General features: G+C 50.3%; 1 protein-coding gene across 2 annotated transcripts in view; it reads left to right on the top strand.

Annotated features, from left to right (window-relative positions):
- The first annotated feature begins 1,387 nt into the window (after positions 1 to 1,387).
- The window catches only part of WNK3 (WNK lysine deficient protein kinase 3), a 794,746-nt gene continuing 775,892 nt past the window's right edge, over positions 1,388 to 20,241 (top strand). For both annotated transcript variants that reach the window (XM_086940176.1, XM_086940174.1), the window contains exon 1: positions 1,388 to 1,500. The gene's annotated coding sequence lies outside the window, so the exon portion shown is untranslated. The remainder of the gene's footprint in view (positions 1,501 to 20,241) is intronic.

Genomic DNA, 20,241 nt, shown 5'->3' with positions numbered 1-20,241 from the left:
ACGCACGCGCCCACACACCCCGAAGGGCGGGCCCGCCCGAGGGTTTATAATAAAGGGGCGCAAGAACGCACGGGGTCTCCAGCCTAGAATAGTAAACCGTGTCAGTGTCTATCTTTATAAAGCATATAGGCCAGAATCAGTGGCATAGGTTTTCCCCATTCCCCAAGTGACTCCCGTCACCACACTACCCAAGAAGTATCGCAAGTTCGACATGAAGACCTAACCGCATCTGGACTGAACTATCCACTCTTTGCATTCTTTTATAGCGATGTTGAAGGGGAGAGATATGTAGTGTTGCGCTCTAGTGTCTCCGTCATCACATGACGGCAGACGCTAGGAGCGCAGGCGGGCATTTCCCTGGTATTGGTAGCCCAGCTATAGTCAGAGCTGGAGCTTCCTCCCCGGCGCTCTTTTATTATAATATGTTAATGTTAATGTCAATGAAATTTATACAGCGCACGAATACCCTCAGGTATCTTGGCGCTAACGGAAAAAGAAGTGCTGCCTTCCCCTATACTTACTATTGAAATAGCCAGTACTTAAATACTTAAATGCATCACGTGTCTGCCTGCCTGATCTGTAACCCAGAACCCAGCACCTCAAATAGCTCAAACTCTCGTAAATGCGAGACGTTTTGCATTGAAAATCCTTGATTTTATTCATGTTGGTATTTTATTTTTGATCTGCTGTTTTATTGTTGATTTCCTTGATATTAAAACAAGCATTGCCTGCACCAAGCTCAGATCCATGCAGTCATACATGCCACTTTTTTAGGTATCAAAAAATCACTTATTGTTGTGGAGGGGGGGGGCACAGTCCTATTGCCCGGGCCTATTCTCCCAGCTGCCCGACACTGCTCAGAGGCTGAACACGGGTCTAACGAGGGCAGCGCGGGGCGGATATTGGACTCCAGCTCCTTTCATCCTGTGTCTGCTGCAAATAATGGGCAAAAAAAGAGGGTGTGTATGGGGTTTAAAAGAACAGAGAATAGCTCAATTAAGCAGCCACCCATTTGCACTACAATTCCCATGAGTCCGTACGCCAATGCTTGGCCGAATGGAGCCAGTGCTTTAAATCCATTCTGAGCTTTGAGACAAACGGGGCTTCTCATTGGCTGCCTGTCCGCGAGCCCGAGGAGTGGGCGTGACCCTGTTCTTGGAACTGTGGAAGCAGTGGCTTGCGCGGCGACCGTTAGATGAGAGGGCGCGCTCCCGTGCGCCAGTGACGTGTCCACCCGGCGGGGAGCTCCAGTGCGCAGGCGCCGCCGTCCGCCTCGAGCGCGCGCCTTCTCGTCTCGCTCAGCTGTGCGGGTGCGCGCGCCGGCATTGCGCTCCCTCAAGGCTGCCGGCGGAACGGCGTGCGCATGCTCGAGGCTCGCGCACCCCCCTACCTCCTCCTCCAGCGCTCGCGCCGCCTCAGACACAGAGCGCGCGCCCGCCCGCGAGAGAGGCCGGTAACAGGAGAGGGGGAGTGGAGGAGACCCCCCCGCTGACAGAGCAGGTGAGACAGGGGGGGCCGAGGAGGGGGCAGGGCCAGGGGTGTGGCTGCTGTGTGGACGGGGGGAGGGGCCCCTCTGGGTAGGTGGGGGGCTGGGGGGCTGGGGGGCTGGGAGGGGGGGGGTGCCCCCTGTCAGTCAGGGGCCTGCAAGTATTGGGGGGGGGGGGCTGGGTATGTGTCAACCATTTCAATGGGGGTGTCACTTGTGGTGGGGGGGGGCTGTCACTAGGTGTCCTCTCCCATGGGGGGGGGGGGGGGCGGGGTGATACCATTTCTTTGAATGGGCTGATGTTCATTTGGATGCTGGGGGGGCGTATGGTGCCCCTTACAGTAAGGGGGGGGGGAGTTAATTGTCTAAGTGCATCCGGCTCGTCTCCCTGGGTGGGGCTCTCAGCTACCTGTGCAGGTGGGTCTGTGGAGTCTCTGATAATGCAGCACCTCACCTGGTGGGGGCAGACCTCTGGTACCCAGGGGTCTGTGGACACTGGTCTGTGGAGCCTCTGATAATGCAGCACCTCCCTGGTGGGAGCAGACCTCTGGTACCTGGGGTCTGTGGACACTGGTCTGTGGAGCCTCTGATAATGCAGCACCTCACCTGGTGGGGGCAGACCTCTGGTACCTGGGGTCTGTGGACACTGGTCTGTGGAGCCTCTGATAATGCAGCACCTCACCTGGCGGGAGCAGACCTCTGGTACCCAGGGGTCTGTGGACACTGGTCTGTGGAGCCTCTGATAATGCAGCACCTCCCTGGTGGGAGCAGACCTCTGGTACCTGGGGTCTGTGGACACTGGTCTGTGGAGCCTCTGATAATGCAGCACCTCACCTGGTGGGTGCAGACCTCTGGTACCTGGGGGACTGTGGACACTGGTCTGTGGAGCCTCTGATAATGCAGCACCTCACCTGGTGGGTGCAGACCTCTGGTACCTGGGGGTCTGTGGACACTGGTCTGTGGAGCCTCTGATAATGCAGCACCTCACCTGGTGGGTGCAGACCTCTGGTACCTGGGGTCTGTGGACACTGGTCTGTGGAGCCTCTGATAATGCAGCACCTCACCTGGTGGGGGCAGATCTCTGGTACCTGGGGTCTGTGGACACTGGTCTGTGGTGCCTCTGATAAAGCAGCACTTCACCTGGTGGGGGCAGACCTCTGGTACCTGGGGTCTGTGGACAATGGTCTGTGGTGCCTCTGATAAAGCAGCACTTAACCTGGTGGGGGCAGACCTCTGGTACCTGGGGTCTGTGGAGTCTCTGATAATGTAGCACCTCACCTGGTGGGGGCAGACCTCTGGTACCTGGGGGTCTGTGGACACTGGTCTGTGGAGCCTCTGATAATGCAGCACCTCACCTGGTGGGGGCAGACCTCTGGTACCTGGGGTCTGTGGACACTGGTCTGTGGTGCCTCTGATAAAGCAGCACTTCACCTGGTGGGGGCAGACCTCTGGTACCTGGGGGTCTGTGGAGTCTCTGATAATGCAGCACCTCACCTGGTGGGGGCAGACCTCTGGTACCCAGGGGTCTGTGGACTCTGGTCTGTGGAGCCTCTGATAATGCAGCACCTCACCTGGTGGGTGCAGACCCCTGGTAGCTGGGGTCTGTGGACACTGCTCTGTGGAGCCTCTGATAATGCAGCACCTCACCTGGTGGGGGCAGACCTCTGGTACCTGGGGGTCTGTGGAGTCTCTGATAATGCAGCACCTCACCCGGTGGGGGCAGACCTCTGGTACCCAGGGGTCTGTGGACACTGGTCTGTGGAGCCTCTGATAATGCAGCACCTCACCTGGTGGGTGCAGACCTCTGGTACCTGGGGTCTGTGGACACTGCTCTGTGGAGCCTCTGATAATGCAGCACCTCACCTGGTGGGGGCAGACCTCTGGTACCTGGGGGTCTGTGGAGTCTCTGATAATGCAGCACCTCACCTGGTGGGGGCAGACCTCTGGTACCCAGGGGTCTGTGGACACTGGTCTGTGGAGCCTCTGATAATGCAGCACCTCACCTGGTGGGTGCAGACCTCTGGTACCCAGGGGTCTGTGGACACTGGTCTGTGGAGCCTCTGATAATGCAGCACCTCACCTGGTGGGAGCAGACCTCTGGTACCTGGGGGTCTGTGGACACTGGTCTGTGGAGCCTCTGATAATGCAGCACCTCACCTGGTGGGGGCAGACCTCTGGTACCTGGGGGTCTGTGGACACTGGTCTGTGGAGCCTCTGATAATGCAGCACCTCACCTGGTGGGGGCAGACCTCTGGTACCTGGGGGTCTGTGGACACTGGTCTGTGGAGCCTCTGCTGAATGCAAACCCTCACCTGGTGGGGGCAGACCTCTGATACCTGGGGGTCTGTGGAGCCTCGGATAATGCAGCACCTCACCTGGTGGGAGCAGACCTCTGGTACCTGGGGTCTGTGGACACTGGTCTGTGGAGCCTCTGATAATGCAGCACCTCACCTCGTGGGAGCAGACCTCTGGTACCCGGGGGTCTGTGGACACTGGTCTGTGGAGCCTCTGCTGAATGCAAACCCTCACCTGGTGGGGGAAGACCTCTGGTACCTGGGGGTTTGTGGACACTGGTCTGTGGAGCCTCTGATAATGCAGCACCTCACCTGGTGGGAGCAGACCTCTGGTACCTGGGGTCTGTGGACACTGGTCTGTGGAGCCTCTGATAATGCAGCACCTCACCTGGTGGGTGCAGACCTCTGGTACCCAGGGGTCTGTGGACACTGGTCTGTGGAGCCTCTGATAATGCAGCACCTCACCTGGTGGGTGCAGACCTCTGGTACCCAGGGGTCTGTGGACACTGGTCTGTGGAGCCTCTGATAGTGCAGCACCTCACCTGGTGGGGGCAGACCTCTGGTACCTGGGGGTCTGTGGACACTGGTCTGTGGAGCCTCTGCTGAATGCAAACCCTCACCTGGTGGGGGCAGACCTCTGGTACCTGGGGGTCTGTGGACACTGGTCTGTGGAGCCTCTGATAATGCAGCACCTCACCTGGTGGGAGCAGACCTCTGGTACCTGGGTTCTATGGACACTGGTCTGCGGAGCCTCTGATAATGCAGCACCTCACCTCGTGGGAGCAGACCTCTGGTACCTGGGGGTCTGTGGACACTGGTCTGTGGAGCCTCTGATAATGCAGCACCTCACCTGGTGGGAGCAGACCTCTGGAACCTGGGCGTCTGTGGACACTGGTCTGTGGAGCCTCTAATCATGCAGCACCTCACCTGGTGGGGGCAGACCTCTGGTACCTGGGGGTCTGTGGACACTGGTCTGTGGAGCCTCTGCTGAATGCAAACCCTCACCTGGTGGGGGCAGGCCTCTGGTACCTGGGGGTCTGTGGAGCCTCTGATAATGCAGCACCTCACCTGGTGGGAGCAGACCTCTGGTACCTGGGGGTCTGTGGACACTGGTCTGTGGAGCCTCTGATAATGCAGCACCTCACCTGGCGGGAGCAGACCTCTGGTACCTGGGGGTCTGTGGACACTGGTCTGTGGAGCCTCTGCTGAATGCAAACCCTCACCTGTTGGGGGCAGACCTCTGGTACCTGGGAGTCTGTGGACACTGGTCTGTGGAGCCTCTGATAATGCAGCACCTCACCTGGTGGGGGCAGACCTCTGGTACCCGGGGGTCTGTGGACACTGGTCTGTGGAGCCTCTGATAATGCAGCACCTCACCTGGTGGGAGCAGACCTCTGGTACCCAGGGGTCTGTGGACACTGGTCTGTGGAGCCTCTGATAATGCAGCACCTCACCTGGTGGGTGCAGACCTCTGGTACCCAGGGGTCTGTGGACACTGGTCTTTGGAGCCTCTGATAATGCAGCACCCCACCTGGTGGGAGCAGACCTCTGGTACCCGGGGGTCTGTGGACACTGGTCTGTGGAGCCTCTGATAATGCAGCACCTCACCTGGTGGGAGCAGACCTCTGGTACCCGGGGGTCTGTGGACACTGGTCTGTGGAGCCTCTGATAATGCAGCACCTCACCTGGTGGGTGCAGACCTCTGGTACCCGGGGGTCTGTGGACACTGGTCTGTGGAGCCTCTGATAATGCAGCACCTCACCTGGTGGGTGCAGACCTCTGGTACCCGGGGGTCTGTGGACACTGGTCTGTGGAGCCTCTGATAATGCAGCACCTCACCTGGTGGGGGCAGACCTCTGGTACCCGGGGGTCTGTGGACACTGGTCTGTGGAGCCTCTGATAATGCAGCACCTCACCTGGTGGGAGCAGACCTCTGGTACCCAGGGGTCTGTGGACACTGGTCTGTGGAGCCTCTGATAATGCAGCACCTCACCTGGTGGGAGCAGACCTCTGGTACCCAGGGGTCTGTGGACACTGGTCTGTGGAGCCTCTGATAATGCAGCACCTCACCTGGTGGGAGCAGACCTCTGGTACCCGGGGGTCTGTGGACACTGGTCTGTGGAGCCTCTGATAATGCAGCACCTCACCTGGTGGGTGCAGACCTCTGGTACCCGGGGGTCTGTGGACACTGGTCTTTGGAGCCTCTGATAATGCAGCACCCCACCTGGTGGGAGCAGACCTCTGGTACCTGGGGGTCTGTGGACACTGGTCTTTGGAGCCTCTGATAATGCAGCACCTCACCTGGTGGGAGCAGACCTCTGGTACCCAGGGGTCTGTGGACACTGGTCTGTGGAGCCTCTGATAATGCAGCACCTCACCTGGTGGGTGCAGACCTCTGGTACCCAGGGGTCTGTGGACACTGGTCTGTGGAGCCTCTGATAATGCAGCACCTCACCTGGTGGGAGCAGACCTCTGGTACCCAGGGGTCTGCGGTTCAGATGAATACCTGCTGCTGTTCACTGCATGACATTTATTAAGTGATCTTCCCATAGAAATCTGCCAGCGATCAGTGCTTCCCAAACGTTTTAGAAATACCCCCCACTTTTTACTCAACAAACATAGCTTTAATTGCCCTGAGGTGGGCGGGTTTCTAACTGTAACTGAAGCATCCGGTGGTAGCGCATTATTTGCAGACAGCACATTTTCCATTGAAATGGCCACTTATAATACATAGTCATGAAGTTTTATAGCTAAAACTACAGCGCACGCAAATGATCTGTAGAAATCGGGTTTCATGGACTATTCATCATTTGTGCATCAGCAAGTAAAGCCTCCAGATTTGTTATGATACTCATAAAATCTTTGTTTTCGTCGCACACAATTACAAAACAAGCACTGGCAAAGCCAATAGGTCTCGCTATTGGGATCCTATACGTTTTTAGCTATGTAACAAGTTGTTGTTTTTGCACTAAGGATATTCTTTTTTATAACTAAACAATATTTAGGTCTTATTGTATATGGCAATATGGTTTGCTTTTGGGATATTATAATTATTTAGTTATGCAGTATAATATTGTTGTTGCAATATTATGAACTGTTGTATCTTGAAACATTTGTAAGGTCCTAAAGGCGAGACCTATTGGCTATGTGAATGTTTTGGAGAGAGTTTTTAATGAATGGTTTTTGTAATGCTAATTTGTATTGTTATAAATGTGATGGGTTGGCCTGGTATATGTTGACCATAAATTATAGTGTGCAGTTTGCACTTGTTTAAAGAACCCTTATTGATGAATAGGATAAAGAAAACATTTTTTGAAAGCTATCCTAGTATTAGTTATGGAGAGTAGCCTGAAGGAATCTAAAGCTGCTTATATTACCGTTTGTGATCTTTATGAATGTGTAAATAAAAGTAGAACCATTGAAGGCATATATAAGACATTTTTTTTTTAATAAATATTTTTTGTTTTAAAAATTGATATTAGAGAAGAAAGCATATTATATTAAATCTGTAGAAGGACAGTAAATAGTAGAATATACAGTGGCTAGTAGGGGGAGATTACATTATATAGTTTGAAAGTGGTATAATAACTACGATAGGACTAGATAGAGTGCCTAGAGCATTTTTTTCCCCTTTAACTTTAAGGAAACAGCGATGGTAGTGATATAGGGGACCTATGGAGGACAGGTACAGTGTGAGAACTGAGAGACTTGAGAGAATGAAGGTTAGTTTTTTTATAGCGTTAGTTAGTGAGTGAAAGAGTTATTGAGTTTTTAAGATAGTGATAGTTACTAAGTTACTTAGTGAGAGAGTGTGTGATTTATTTTATTTTTTTAGTTATCCTGTTAGTTATTGAGAGAGTTAGTTATTTATTGAGTTAGTGAGAGAGAGAGTTTGAGATTTAGTGAGTATGTGAGATAGTGAATTAGTTAGTGTGAGAGGTAATTAGTTATTTAGTAAGACTGTAAATGGGATGTCTGGTTGGCTAAGGCTTGCGCTAAAGCCAGGCAGAGACCATTTATTTAGTGAGGGCAAGGGAGTTAAAGGCCAAAGATAACCCCTGCTTACCCCCTTGGCAGCTTGGCACGAGCAGTCAGGCTTATCCCGGAGTCAATGTGTAAAGCGTTTGTGCAACACGTACATAGCAACACCATACTAGGCACACCACAAAAGGAACTCCATACAAGGTTATATGAAGAATAGCCTTTGTATTATTATAAAACATTTTAGAATAGTGATTATACAATTTACACTGTAATATTTACAGGGTGTGAGAGTTAACTATGTATTCATAGTTAGTGCAAGTTATTGAGTTAGTAGTACAGTGAGTGAGTTAGTGAGTTAGATAGTGAGAGGCTTATTTAGTGATAGTGTGAGATTTAGTTGGTTAGTGAGAGTGAGTTTGAGAGAGTTATTTAGTTTGTGAGTTTGTGAGATAAAGAGCGATTTTGTAATTTAGTGAGTGAGCAAGTTAGTGAGTGAGCAAAGTATTGTGCTGAAAACAAATGTAATTAAACATAATAGTTTTTTATAATAAGTTATTCAAAAACAGACAATTGTATCTCAGCCGTATAGAAGATCTAGTGCTTCAACAATCAGACTGATCTTTTGAGATTTAAACCTTAGAAGTACATATATAGATTGCCAAGTTAATAATGAAGGACAGTAAAACAGTAGATGATACAGAGCTGGACTTGAACAATTACAGAATGAGCAACCTGCATGTTTATTACCTGGAGTGGTTTTTTAGGTCGAGCCTGGGCAGTGCATGCGCTGCTCTGCGAGGCATGCTGTATTAGAGTATGGACTTGAGCTCCGCCCTTCCTCGACCCATATTTTTCATTGGCATGTGTCATTGTCCTTTGTAAATTCTGGCTTCTGATTCGTCAATAGGCTTGTTAGTCCCTCCTTAGTACCGCTGTGTCTTCATTTGTAACCTCCCACGAGGACTGACCCTTTTACTTTAGTTGTTACACGGTGTGTCTTATTTAGTCTGTAAGCGCTATTTTCTTTAATGCGTTTCTACTGCAGGCATGACATACTTTCTTGCATTTTTCAGCGCATGGAACATTCCACGCAGCCCTGGACAACGGCAGCAGAGGTCTCGCATATACAAGAGTTGGAGCTATTGGCTTTATAAATGACATTTCCTTTTATTTGTGTTAATTACCAAAACAGATAAATAAAAGGCACTGTCCTTTACATTGACAATAGCTTAAACTCTCGCAAATGCGAAACCTATTACATTGCAAAGGCTTGTTACATTTTGCCTGGTAGACAGTGATATTGTGAGATATATTGTTAGTCTACAGCAGGCTTAAAGCTTGTCCATTGGTTGCCTTCATTGTCTCTTATTTGTTTGCATCTTACTCGTTAACCATGTGTGGCCTTTCCTTCTGCTTGTTGTGTTGGTCCATCCCCTGGAGCAGAGGCATATTACTGTTTCCTTACTGTGCTTGCTTTTTCAGGCACTAATTTGTAAATGTTATTTAAGCATGTCGGAATAATGCATGTGTTTTCTAGCTGTCTCCCCAGGGTGCCTCTCTTCCCTTCTTCATACTGCTTTCTCTCGCCATTGTGGTTCTCCCTCCCCATCCTCTGTAATGCTCTCGCCCTCATGTACTCCCCCTGTCTGCATTTCTTTCTCACCTGTGTTCCCCCAGCACCCTCGGGACTGCTTTCATTCCCACATATTGTTTCAGCCCCACTGCCCCACGTTACTTCCCAGCCCTTTTTTTCGCATATTGCTTCTGCGCCTCCACCTGTGTTGCACCACCTGCTTTAAAATAAAAAATCCTTTTTGTGTGTTTTTAGGTTTCGCCTGGCGTCCGCTGCACAGCAGCGTTCGCGCAGGCGAAATCTAATGTTAGAACAGTACTGGCTTTGGTCCCGCCTTCTCTTCCATTGGCTAGCTCCATAAATGGAGGCTAGCCATTGAAAGAGAGATCTGTCCGTCATTGCCGGAGCAGATTCGTGGGCGTTCCCGCGATTTTTACTCATCCCGCCCCTTTGCGATCGTCATGCGGCAGTGGGCGGTGGTTTATTTATTTATTTTTAGCTTTTTTTGGGGTCATTTCTCCAGGCCAACCGCCGCCGGAAGAAGTCCAGGTGAGTGCTCCTCCCCCCCTTCCGCTGTCCGTGTACCCGTTCCCGCCCCCCTCCCGCTGTCAGTGTGCCCGTTCCCGCCCCCCTCCCCCTGTCCGTGTGCGGTATGTTCCCCATTCCAAGTGTGGACCCACAGAAGGCCTGAGGCAGGTCGGGTGATTTTGTATTTTTACTGCACAGTAAACTTGTTATTTAAAGAGATTGGCCAATCGAGTTTCTACCAAGCTCTGGCTTTGTGCTCCCCACGTTAGCACTCCCTGCAGATACAAAGCTGCCTCTCTGATGAGATCCTTTTTCGTGTACTCGTGCCCCATGTTTTGTCAGTCGAGAGACGGTGCAGTGTGAAGCAGAAGGGGCACAGCCAGGGTGTTCCTGCTGAGCTGGCAATATGCCGAGCTCTGTAAACGATGAACTACTCGAGCCCAAGTTTTTGTCTTTGGATTCTGGGACTGAAAGTCTTGGTTTTATAACGAAATAAAGAAGGCAGTATGTCCCAGAATCGAAACCAAAGCCCTGGACTGGAGCAGCTGGACAAAAAGAACAGCAGAAGGAATGTGATATTTATGAGGCATTTGGTGACTGAGACGCTTTGGCCAGGCTTGTCTACACAAGCAGCATGACTATGGCGCCACCTGGCGAATCCCCGGAGCCTTGCACTCAAACACAATGTAGCCCACCGTGGGCCCGAGTGCCCATACCAATGTGCCATGGTGGCACCAGCCCTGGGCAACAAGGGCAGCAGGGGTTTTCGTCGGTGGGGCAGCTGTTATACTATCCTTTCTCCGGCACTGGAATATTTGGGACCGCGCTGTTCTACCCACATTTTTCTGAGTTTTATTTGCTATTCTAACTCCAGTCGTGGAATGTTGCAGCTTTACATTCTCCAAATAATGTAAAAGAGAATTGAAATGTAATTTAACTTCTCGGCGTGATACCGGCAGCTCGGAGTGCAGAAACTCGGAGTTCCATAAACTAAATCCCGCTGGGGCTCCAGCCCATGCTGTGACGCTTCTAGGCACTACACCCGCACTGAGGCACGTTTGTTAGGACACGATGGAAAGTCCTGGGAATATAGACCCGCCCTGTGCTGCTAGATATATGAATGCAGCAGAATCTGCCTGCCACATGGCTTCCAGGAAGCAGTGTGAACGCCTACGGTGGCTCTATAAACTCAGGCCGAGGCCCGATGCACGTTCACATGAGCGATCTTCTAACTAGAAGCTATCTGAGAGAGTAGAAATCAGTCGGCAGCAATGTCTTATCTGAACGGTTTAGGTTCCACCTGGTATTTTTTCACATTCCATCCCCTTACATTTAAAATAAAGAACACCGTGCTCCTTTTGAAAGAAACAACATGGATTCGAAGCCTTATTGTAATGCACCTACTGCAGGAGTGGATTTGATTTAAAGGAGTGGGCGCTATTTGTGGAAAAACAAATCTGAAAACTACCCATGTGTACCCGAGGGGCGGTCACCCAAAAGTGGTGTCCATTGAGATATTTCGTTTTTCAAGTTTACGTTCCCACTTTCTCCCTTGCAGGTCCTTTCTTTTGGGCCTCCATTAAAGAAAGCTCACTGTCTGCAAAATCATTTTACATACATATTTGGACCTGTTTCACTGCATGCCCTAAGCAGATGTAAGTACATGCTCATGAGCTGCTAACACCTACCTGTACAGTGATTATTGATGTATGTGCTATGGCTCTTACTAGGGGATCTCCTTTTTGATAGCATTTCCCATTCGCCTGTCACATTCCATCCCTGTTTTCGGTCCGTTTACTGTAATTTCCATAATGTGTAAAACGTTAACAAGCAGAGGAAACGCTGGTTAATACACTAGGAATAAACAGAACCACCACCATCATACACAGACATTTCCGTAGTTGGAGTCACCAAATCGACTGTAAAGTAAATCAAGCTCACTTTTTGCTTAACATTCCAAACGCCACAAAGGGCAAGACGGCCTAAAACCAAACCTTTTTATGTTGTTTCTGCGGACCTCCAGCTGACCTTCAGAAAAGCACCAAAAACCTCCTTCCGGCTTCCTTGGCTCACAAGTATGGGCGTTTGCATTCATATTTCCAATTTCAAATGCGCCGCTAGGGTAAGGAGTAGTTTGCAATATGGGAGTACAGGTACTTGAATCTGCCATTTATTTTGTTTGTTTACACCAAATAAAAAAAACCTATGGCGCACTAAAGACCAATGAGACACTTATTAAAGCTCGGGTCTGTTGGCTGCACCACAGTCCCTACTCTAAGAACCAGGGCAGAGTTTCTCTGCCGTGTCCCTACTGTCAGAACTCGGGTCACCTTGTCTGCTTGCCCTGGTACTCCTCTTTTGTGCCCAGGCCCCAGCTTTGTGTCTCTCACAGGGTGTGGTTTTTGTTCTCACTTACGAAAGGGCCAGATATCAAAGATACTGGGTCTGCTTGTGTACTCGCCTCGAGGCATGTGTTTGAGCTTTGGCCATGTTTGGTACCTGCCAGACCCGGCCCACTTAAGCTCCCTATTACTGGAAGTCACAAGGCACTGGTCACTCTCTTGTGTGGTCCTTGAATGGCTTCACTGCTCTTACATGTTTTATTTTCACCTAAAATATCCCCAGGGCAATGATTTTTTCGCTCTCCGCCTCTTTTCGTGCGGCATGCGGCGGTGGGCGGGTGTTTTTTTTTTTTTTTTTTTTTTTTTTTTGTCTCTGCATGTTTTGGTCATTTCCAACGTGTGCTTTGCAGGGGTGGGCTGCGCGATTTTACTTTCCTTGATTTGGTAGCAGGTAAACAGCATTTTGCACTACTTTTTTTTTTATCCCGTTCCCGCCCACCTCCCGCTGTCCGTGTGCCCGTTCCCGCCCCCCTCTCCCCCCCCCCCCGCTGTCCGTGTGCCCATTCCCGCCCCCCCTCCCGCTGTCTGTGTGCTTGTTCGACTCCGTGGCCCGTCTCTCGCTAGACTTTCACCCAAAGTGTCTCAATGGCTGCAGCAGGCAGGGGTGAAGGGACTCCAGTCAAAGTACACGCATGAGTGTTTTGGAATAACTGGCAGGGGCGTAGCTTGGTAAGTAAGATTAGGGTGATGGGGGTAAATAAAAAATTGATACTTGTATAGCGCACTACTCACCCGCAAGGGTCTCAAGGCGCTTGTACGAATACCGCTGTGGAACCCATCCTGGCTTTCCCTGTGAGGCGTCCACTCCTGGGCACCCCCAAGGTGGAGGCCAGGCATCCTTAGCGTTGTGGGGGCCGTTGTGGAGATTAAGCAAGCTATTGCCCAGAGTTACACTCCATGATTGGAATAGGCACCGAGGCGAGAATTATCAGGTCCTTGGAATTTTGAGCCCAAGACCCGCCGAGGCGGGGAATTGAACCCTGGTCCCGGGCCAGACTTCTGCATCAGGGTCTGCCGCTCTAACCATTGAGCCACACTGGTGGGTTTCAGATTTTCAAAGCAGAGGGAGAGTGTGCTTTTGTGTTTTTGTAACAATTCCTTGTAAAAGCCGACATTCACCTAAGCATACCAGACTGAAAACCTCTGTTCCCAACTATTTTCAAGAAAATGTATTTATTAGGGGTGTAACTCTCCCAACTCCCCGAAGCTACGCCCCACTAACGGGCGACGTTAACATAAGAGATAAAGTTTTGAAGAAGAATATGTTAATACACAAGTGAACGTAAATGATCAGCATCAAGGCTTGTTTCGTTAGGATGTAACTCTGTTCGCTGTGCCACTTTTGCAGGTGTAGGAGTGACCAGCGCCTTTGTGAGGAGATAATGGGGCAGCACTTACAAAACATATCTTAAGCGTGAACAACATCGAGGCCACGGGTTGAAACACACTCACTAACTTTCACACACAAACTCTCACACACACTCACTTGTTTTTGCAGCGAAATTGCTGACGTTTCTTTTATTTGCAATGTCAAGATTAGGGAGAGCTCCCCCAGGGCCTGGGCGCATGACGACTTCTCCACTAATTGTTCTGTGGAAGAGACATAAGGGGGCGCTGTGCTTGCTTCTATGCCCCATGGCTGTGCTTGCTTCCCTGCCCCATGGCTTGCTTGCTTCCCTGTCCCCGGGCTGTGCTTGCTTCCCTGCCCCCGGGCTGTGCTTGATTCCCTGCCCCCGGGCTGTGCTTGCTTCCCTGCCCCCGGGCTGTGCTTGCTTCCCTGCCCCCGGGCTGTGCTTGCTTCCCTGCCCCCGGGCTGTGCTTGCTTCCCTGCCCCCGGGCTGTGCTTGCTTCCCTGCCCCCTGGCTGTGCTTGCTTCCCTGCCCCCTGGCTGTGCTTGCTTCCCTGCCCCCTGGCTGTGCTTGCTTCCCTGCCCCCTGGCTGTGCTTGCTTCCCTGCCCCCTGGCTGTGCTTGCTTCCCTGCCCCCTGGCTGTGCTTGCTTCCCTGCCCCCTGGCTGTGCTTGCTTCCCTGCCCCCTGGCTGTGCTTGCTTCCCTGCCCCCTGGCTGTGCTTGCTTCCCTGCCCCCTGGCTGTGCTTGCTTCCCTGCCCCCTGGCTGTGCTTGCTTCCTTGCCCCCTGGCTGTGCTTGCTCTCCTGAGTGTGTGTGGCTCTGGGTGGGTATGTGTGGCTCTGGGTGGGTATGTGTGGCTCTGGGTGGGTGGGTGTGTGTGTGTGTGTTGCTCTGGGTGGGTGTGTGTGTGTGTTGCTCTGGGTGGGTGTGTGTGTGTGTTGCTCTGGGTGGGTGGGTGTCTGTGTTGCTCTGGGTGGGTGTGTGTCTGTTTGCTCTGGGTGGGTGTGTGTCTGTGTGGCTCTGGGTGGGTGTGTGTGTGTGTGGCTCTGGGTGGGTGGGTGTGTGTGTGTGGCTCTGGGTGGGTGTGTGTGTGTGTGGCTCTGGGTGTGTGTGTGTGGCTCTGGGTGGGTGTGTGTGTGTGTGTGGCTCTGGGTGGGTGTGTGTGTGTGGCTCTGGGTGGGTGTGTGTGTGTGGCTCTGGGTGTGTGTGTGTGTGTGTGTGGCTCTGGGTGTGTGTGTGTGTGTGTGGCTCTGGGTGGGTGTGTGTGGCTCTCTGTGTGTGTGTGTGTGTGTGGCTCTCTGTGTGTGTGTGTGGCTCTCTGTGTGTGTGTGTGGCTCTCTGTGTGTGGCTCTCTGTGTGTGTGTGTGTGTGTGTGTGTGTGTGTGTGTGTGGTTCTGGGTGTGTGTGTGGCTCTGTGTGTGGCTCTCTGTGTGTGTGTGTGTGTGGCTCTCTGTGTGTGTGTGTGTGTGGCTCTCTGTGTGTGTGTGTGTGTGGCTCTCTGTGTGTGTGGCTCTGGGTGTGTGTGTGGCTCTGGGTGTGTGTGTGGCTCTGGGTGTGTGTGTGGCTCTGGGTGTGTGTGTGGCTCTGGGTGTGTGTGTGGCTCTGTGTGTGTGTGTGTGTGTGTGTGTGTGTGTGGCTCTGTGTGTGTGTGGGTCTGTGTGTGTGTGGGGCTCTGTGTGTGTGTGGGGGGCTCTGTGTGTGTGTGGGGGGCTCTGTGTGTGTGTGGGGGGCTCTGTGTGTGTGTGGGGCTGTGTGTTTTTGTGTGGCATTTGCCAGAGATTAAACTATTGGCATTGTAAATGACAATGCCATTTATTTATCTGTTTTCAAAACCAACACATAAATACAAATTTTGTCATTTACAATGCCAATAGCTCAAACTTTTCAAAAGGCGAAACCATTGCATTGTAAATGCTTGTTTTCTTTGTATTTGCCAATCTGAGTTGAAGTGGCAAATAGAAAAAGTTGCCGCCTCATTTTGTGTGCATGCACATGCATTTTGCATGCACCTACAAAATAACGTGATTGTTTTTTTCCTCCCTCATTTATTCATGCAGTTTAGCATCAAGAATGGTGTATTGCATTGTTAAAAGATATTGGAAAAGTCAATACATCCCAAATGCTAAAGGTACATCAGCGATGTAGATTGAGAAAAGGAGAGGCTGCGCTAGCAGTATCTATTTTAGGTGCTCCGATTCTCCCTAATTCTACACTTGTCCATAAGCTCTCATGGAGTTCGATTATCATTTTTAACAAACCAGGCAGATTATTCCAGTTACACATTTTTTCACAAAGAAGGACTCTGTTCAGTGTTTCAAATGCCGTTGACAAATCTATATATGACACATAAAGGGGTTAATTCCTTTTAAAAACATATTCCTGAACCCATATTTTGCGTATTAGGTAGCCGTCAACTCTCTAGTGCCCTTTGCGGAAACCCGGTTGTCCTTTGGGAGGACTCTCATTTACTGCCCACTCTCCCAGGAAATCTAATAGATGTCTAGTGCAAATTTTACTAGAGAGAACCAGCAGGGCTATCATGCGATCGCTCGTGGGTGAGTCATGCTCCCCATTTTTAGGTCTCGCCTCTCAATGCGCATGCGCATTGAGCGAGACTATAGGGGCTTAAATAAGGTTTACCTAGACTGGCGATTGACTGGCGATTTGGTGCTGTGCCCGTGCGCTTTTAGGTCAATGCGCGTGCACATCATCAAATCGCCATCTGTTCCCCAGCAGCACTCCTCCCACACCTTTGAAGTGAAGCTTAGCTTCACTTCAAAGGCCCCTGCTGCTTCACACCCTCATCGCCGTTCTCCCCTCTACGCCCCCTCCCCTGCCCGCCGTGTCGCATTTCTCCTCCCCCCTCCCCTTCTCTGCCTTCTGTCGTAGTTTGGTCTCCTTTATTTTATTGAGCACAGATAGTGGTTTAGTATAGGTTATTCGGCGCCACTAAGAAAATCTCACAAATAATATGACTTTGGGGTTATATCTGACGGTGCTAAAAGGTAGAAGGAACCCCCCTAATCCTTCTCCAAAGCGGCACGAGCCTTTACACAAGCTATAATACTCCTTAGCACACGTAAATTACAGTGATGTTTTATATACAAGTGTTTCCACATTCTGATACAATTACGAGGAGTAGTTGTTATTGGTTCATCAATTCCTGTTTTATTCTTGTTTACTGGAAATTTTCAACACAGCCGACACGTGTTTCGTCGTATTTGGGAATGTAACCCACGACTTTTTCAAGGCTATTTCCAGATCTGTTCTTTTTCATCAGTATGCGGTGATAATTCCAACCAGCATGGGGGTTCTACGGGGGTCCTCTGCTGTATATTATTCTACAATTGCAGTCCGATTATCTCCAAGTTTTAGTTGTTGCTGGAAGGCTTTCGCCCGGTATATCGCAGCCCGAGAAGTATTCCCCGTTTACGATCAGCGTGTCCGCTCGAATACTTCTCGGGCTGCGATATACCCCAAAGTTTACACATGACACCAAAAAGGCAAGGAAGCTGCGCGTTTAATAGCTGCTCTCGAGCGCTCGTCGAGCAGAAATACCTACCGGCAAGAGGGCATCACAACTTACAGCGACTCCCCCTCTGCCCCCTTCCTAGGTAAACTCCGTGTTTTTCAAGGCGACGCGTTCTTGCCTGTTGTCCGAGTGAATATCGAGCTAGACAAGTGTGTGTCCTTCACGGAAAGAACCCTCTTCAGCTGTCCCCCAGCCCCCACATTTGTGGACTCCTTTAAACAAACACACTCCAGTTGTCATGTTGTGAGCTCCGTGCCACCACTGTGTCTTTACAGTGGACCTGAGCTCGAGGCAACACACGAGCTTCACTGATATTATAAATGCATTCAAGGGTTCCTGTTAGTTTACAGCAAGATTCTTCAATTTAAAAACAACTTTTTACCAGTATAGATTTACATAACCTTATGTTGTAGTTATTGGTGTTATCATATTATTCTTGTATAAAATGCCACAGACGCTGTTGTTCAATTGTACAGTAAACTAATACCCATTGGTGAAAAGCGCTTGATAAAGATGCTAAATACATACAATGCTTGTGCATTTAATGGATAATTTCCCAGTATTCTCCATGTGCGTCCGTGCCGCGGTACCTGTGTGTGTGTGTGTGTGTGAACAGTGCACCGTGTGTGAACACGCCTAGCCCGTGTTGCTAGGCATACTTGTCTTCTAACAATGTTCACCTAGCCGCCATCTCTTCATAACCATCTGCACGGGGAGATTTGAACTTCTGACCTCCTGCCATAGGATGTCTCGTGTAAAACGAGACCTCTGGTGAAAGTTAACTGGTGACCACCCACCCGAACGCTGCAATAAACGTTCTAATACATTCAGTGGACACAATTAAAGGGGCATAAACATTATTGGGGCGCAACCGTTACTTAAGTGAATCACGGCACAGCCATAAAATGCTGCAATCTGGAGCAGTGGAGAGGGGGGGGGGGTGTCATCTAGTCTGAGCACAGAGGCGCATGTCACTAAAAACAACAGACACCCCAGAGGCGCAGCACTCATGAGTGCAGCAGGAGCCGTGGGTCTCAGAGGTCCACTGCACCTCGGCGATGGCTGTTTCAATCACCACCGGGTGAGGTGTGGGGGGCTTCAACCTCCGAAGTTAGTGTTATATGAACCATGGCATCTCTGCTCGGCCAATGGACACTCTGGCTAAGAGCCTGGGGCACTCTGGAAGTGCACGTGTGCTACCTGAAGTCAGGGCTTTAAGTGGGCCGGGTCTTGCCAGCGCCCAGCTCCGGCAGTTCTAAACAGCAGGAGCTGAGACTGGTCCCTATCGGGCTCTCCATTTTTGACGTCACCCTCTGGGTGAAAAACAAATCCTAACTCTGCAGCAGTGCCACCCTTCACTGCTGTGAGGTAACTTCGAAGAGACTCCTTATAGTTATTTCGGTCTCATCATTTAAAAACTGAAGCATTTTCAATGTTCTATACAAGAAAGCCATAGTTGTTGCTTTGCTATCTTGGGCAACTAACAACCATTGACAAAACCAATAGTTCGTAGTGTTACTTTTATTTTATATCTGGATGCAATGGCAGAAGCAGCCAAAAACCAGTCTGGGACACACTATGCCAGACACAGATTTTTAGTTTACGTGTTTTAAACCACGCCCTTAATTGCATCTGCGCGCCCCTTGGCGAGAACCACAGGTTTTTTTTAAAATTCCATTAACACCCTGCCTTTAGTAACTAAGTATCTATATTTACCCCCACTTCAATTTTCCCTACAGACTCCTAAAAAAGGAGATTATTTTTTTTTTTGCGCCCAAGATTTTACTAGCAAAATGTATAGTATTTAATGTAAGCACATTGTTACTTTGTAAAAATGGTTACACAAAACAGAAGGCGGCTGATTAATGTTACTGCACAGGTCGGCAAAGAAGGACTCCGTAGGCCTACGGGTCAAAGGGGAGGCATCCCATCTCTGTGGTCATGCACCATAATTTATGCTGCCAGGACACATTTTCAGTTGCGTGTGGCATGAAATGAAATGCGTTCCGGAAAAGCCTCAAAGCTGACCTGTTCCGGTCCGTTTAATCTCTGTCTGCGGTGCGTATGCGCACTGGCGGCACGTATTTTCACCCTCTCCAATTGTACAGCAGAGCTCACAAACACTTTTCCTAAATATTCGACGCCTGAAGTTAAAATCGTAAATCATCCTCTGCCAGTATATTTGGGGATATTTTTAGGCCTTCTCTTCTAGTTTCAGGGAAGCATGGTCATTCAGGCTAGTCCCAGGGGGCACAAACAGGCGGGAAGTTTGAATATTTGGAACATGGGATCGCCTACAACTGGTGGTCAGGAAACGGGAGCACGCGATCTAAGGGCGTCAGGAGAGGTTCGCCTGTCGCCCTTAGGACGTTAAACTCCTCATTAGTGTTCAAGGAACTACTGAACGGCAATGCAGGGCTCAAGTGTGTCAAGTGTGTGTAGCTGACTCAGTGTGATATGTGCATTGCTACACTCAGTCCTATTTTTCTTATAATAATAAAAATAATAGCAACAATCTTATAGTGCTTATCACCCAAAGGGCTTTTTCAGAGGGCTTTTAAGTTCAATAAACCCAATTAAACTTAAAACAAGCATTTACAATGCAATGGTTTTGCCTTTGGAATAGTTAGAGCTATTGGCATTGTAAATGACAAAATTTGAATGTATGTGTTGGTTTTGAAAACAGATAAATAAATGGCGTTGTCATTTACATTGCCATTAGCTTAATCTCTCGCAAATGTGAGACCTATTGTACCCTACAGACGAGCCATTACATGGACACTAGACACCACTGCCCACTTTTAAGCGTTTTCCACCCACGTCTTCCGCCCTACCTGTTGCCTCCACCCCACTTCAGTGTTGGCTCCTGCCCCACCCTGCCTCCTGCAAGATCGATCCTAGAGCATGAGGCTCCTCTGCTGAAGCTTTGTATGGAGGTCAAGGGTCGAGGCTTGCTCCAAAGACAGGCACAGTCCAGACCGGCTACTTGAAGTTCAAACCCACCTAACCTTGCACCCCACTGTGGCATGGTGCCTGAGGGGAAGCGGCCCTAGTCTCACAGCCGGCGGCGAGCTTCTCTTTCCAATCCACCCT

The sequence above is a fragment of the Lissotriton vulgaris genome, chromosome 10 (assembly GCF_964263255.1).
Source record: "Lissotriton vulgaris chromosome 10, aLisVul1.2, whole genome shotgun sequence".
Classification (NCBI taxonomy): domain Eukaryota; kingdom Metazoa; phylum Chordata; class Amphibia; order Caudata; family Salamandridae; genus Lissotriton; species Lissotriton vulgaris.
The sequence above is the reverse complement of the archived record's forward strand: the minus strand, read 5'-3'. Positions and strand labels throughout refer to the sequence as shown.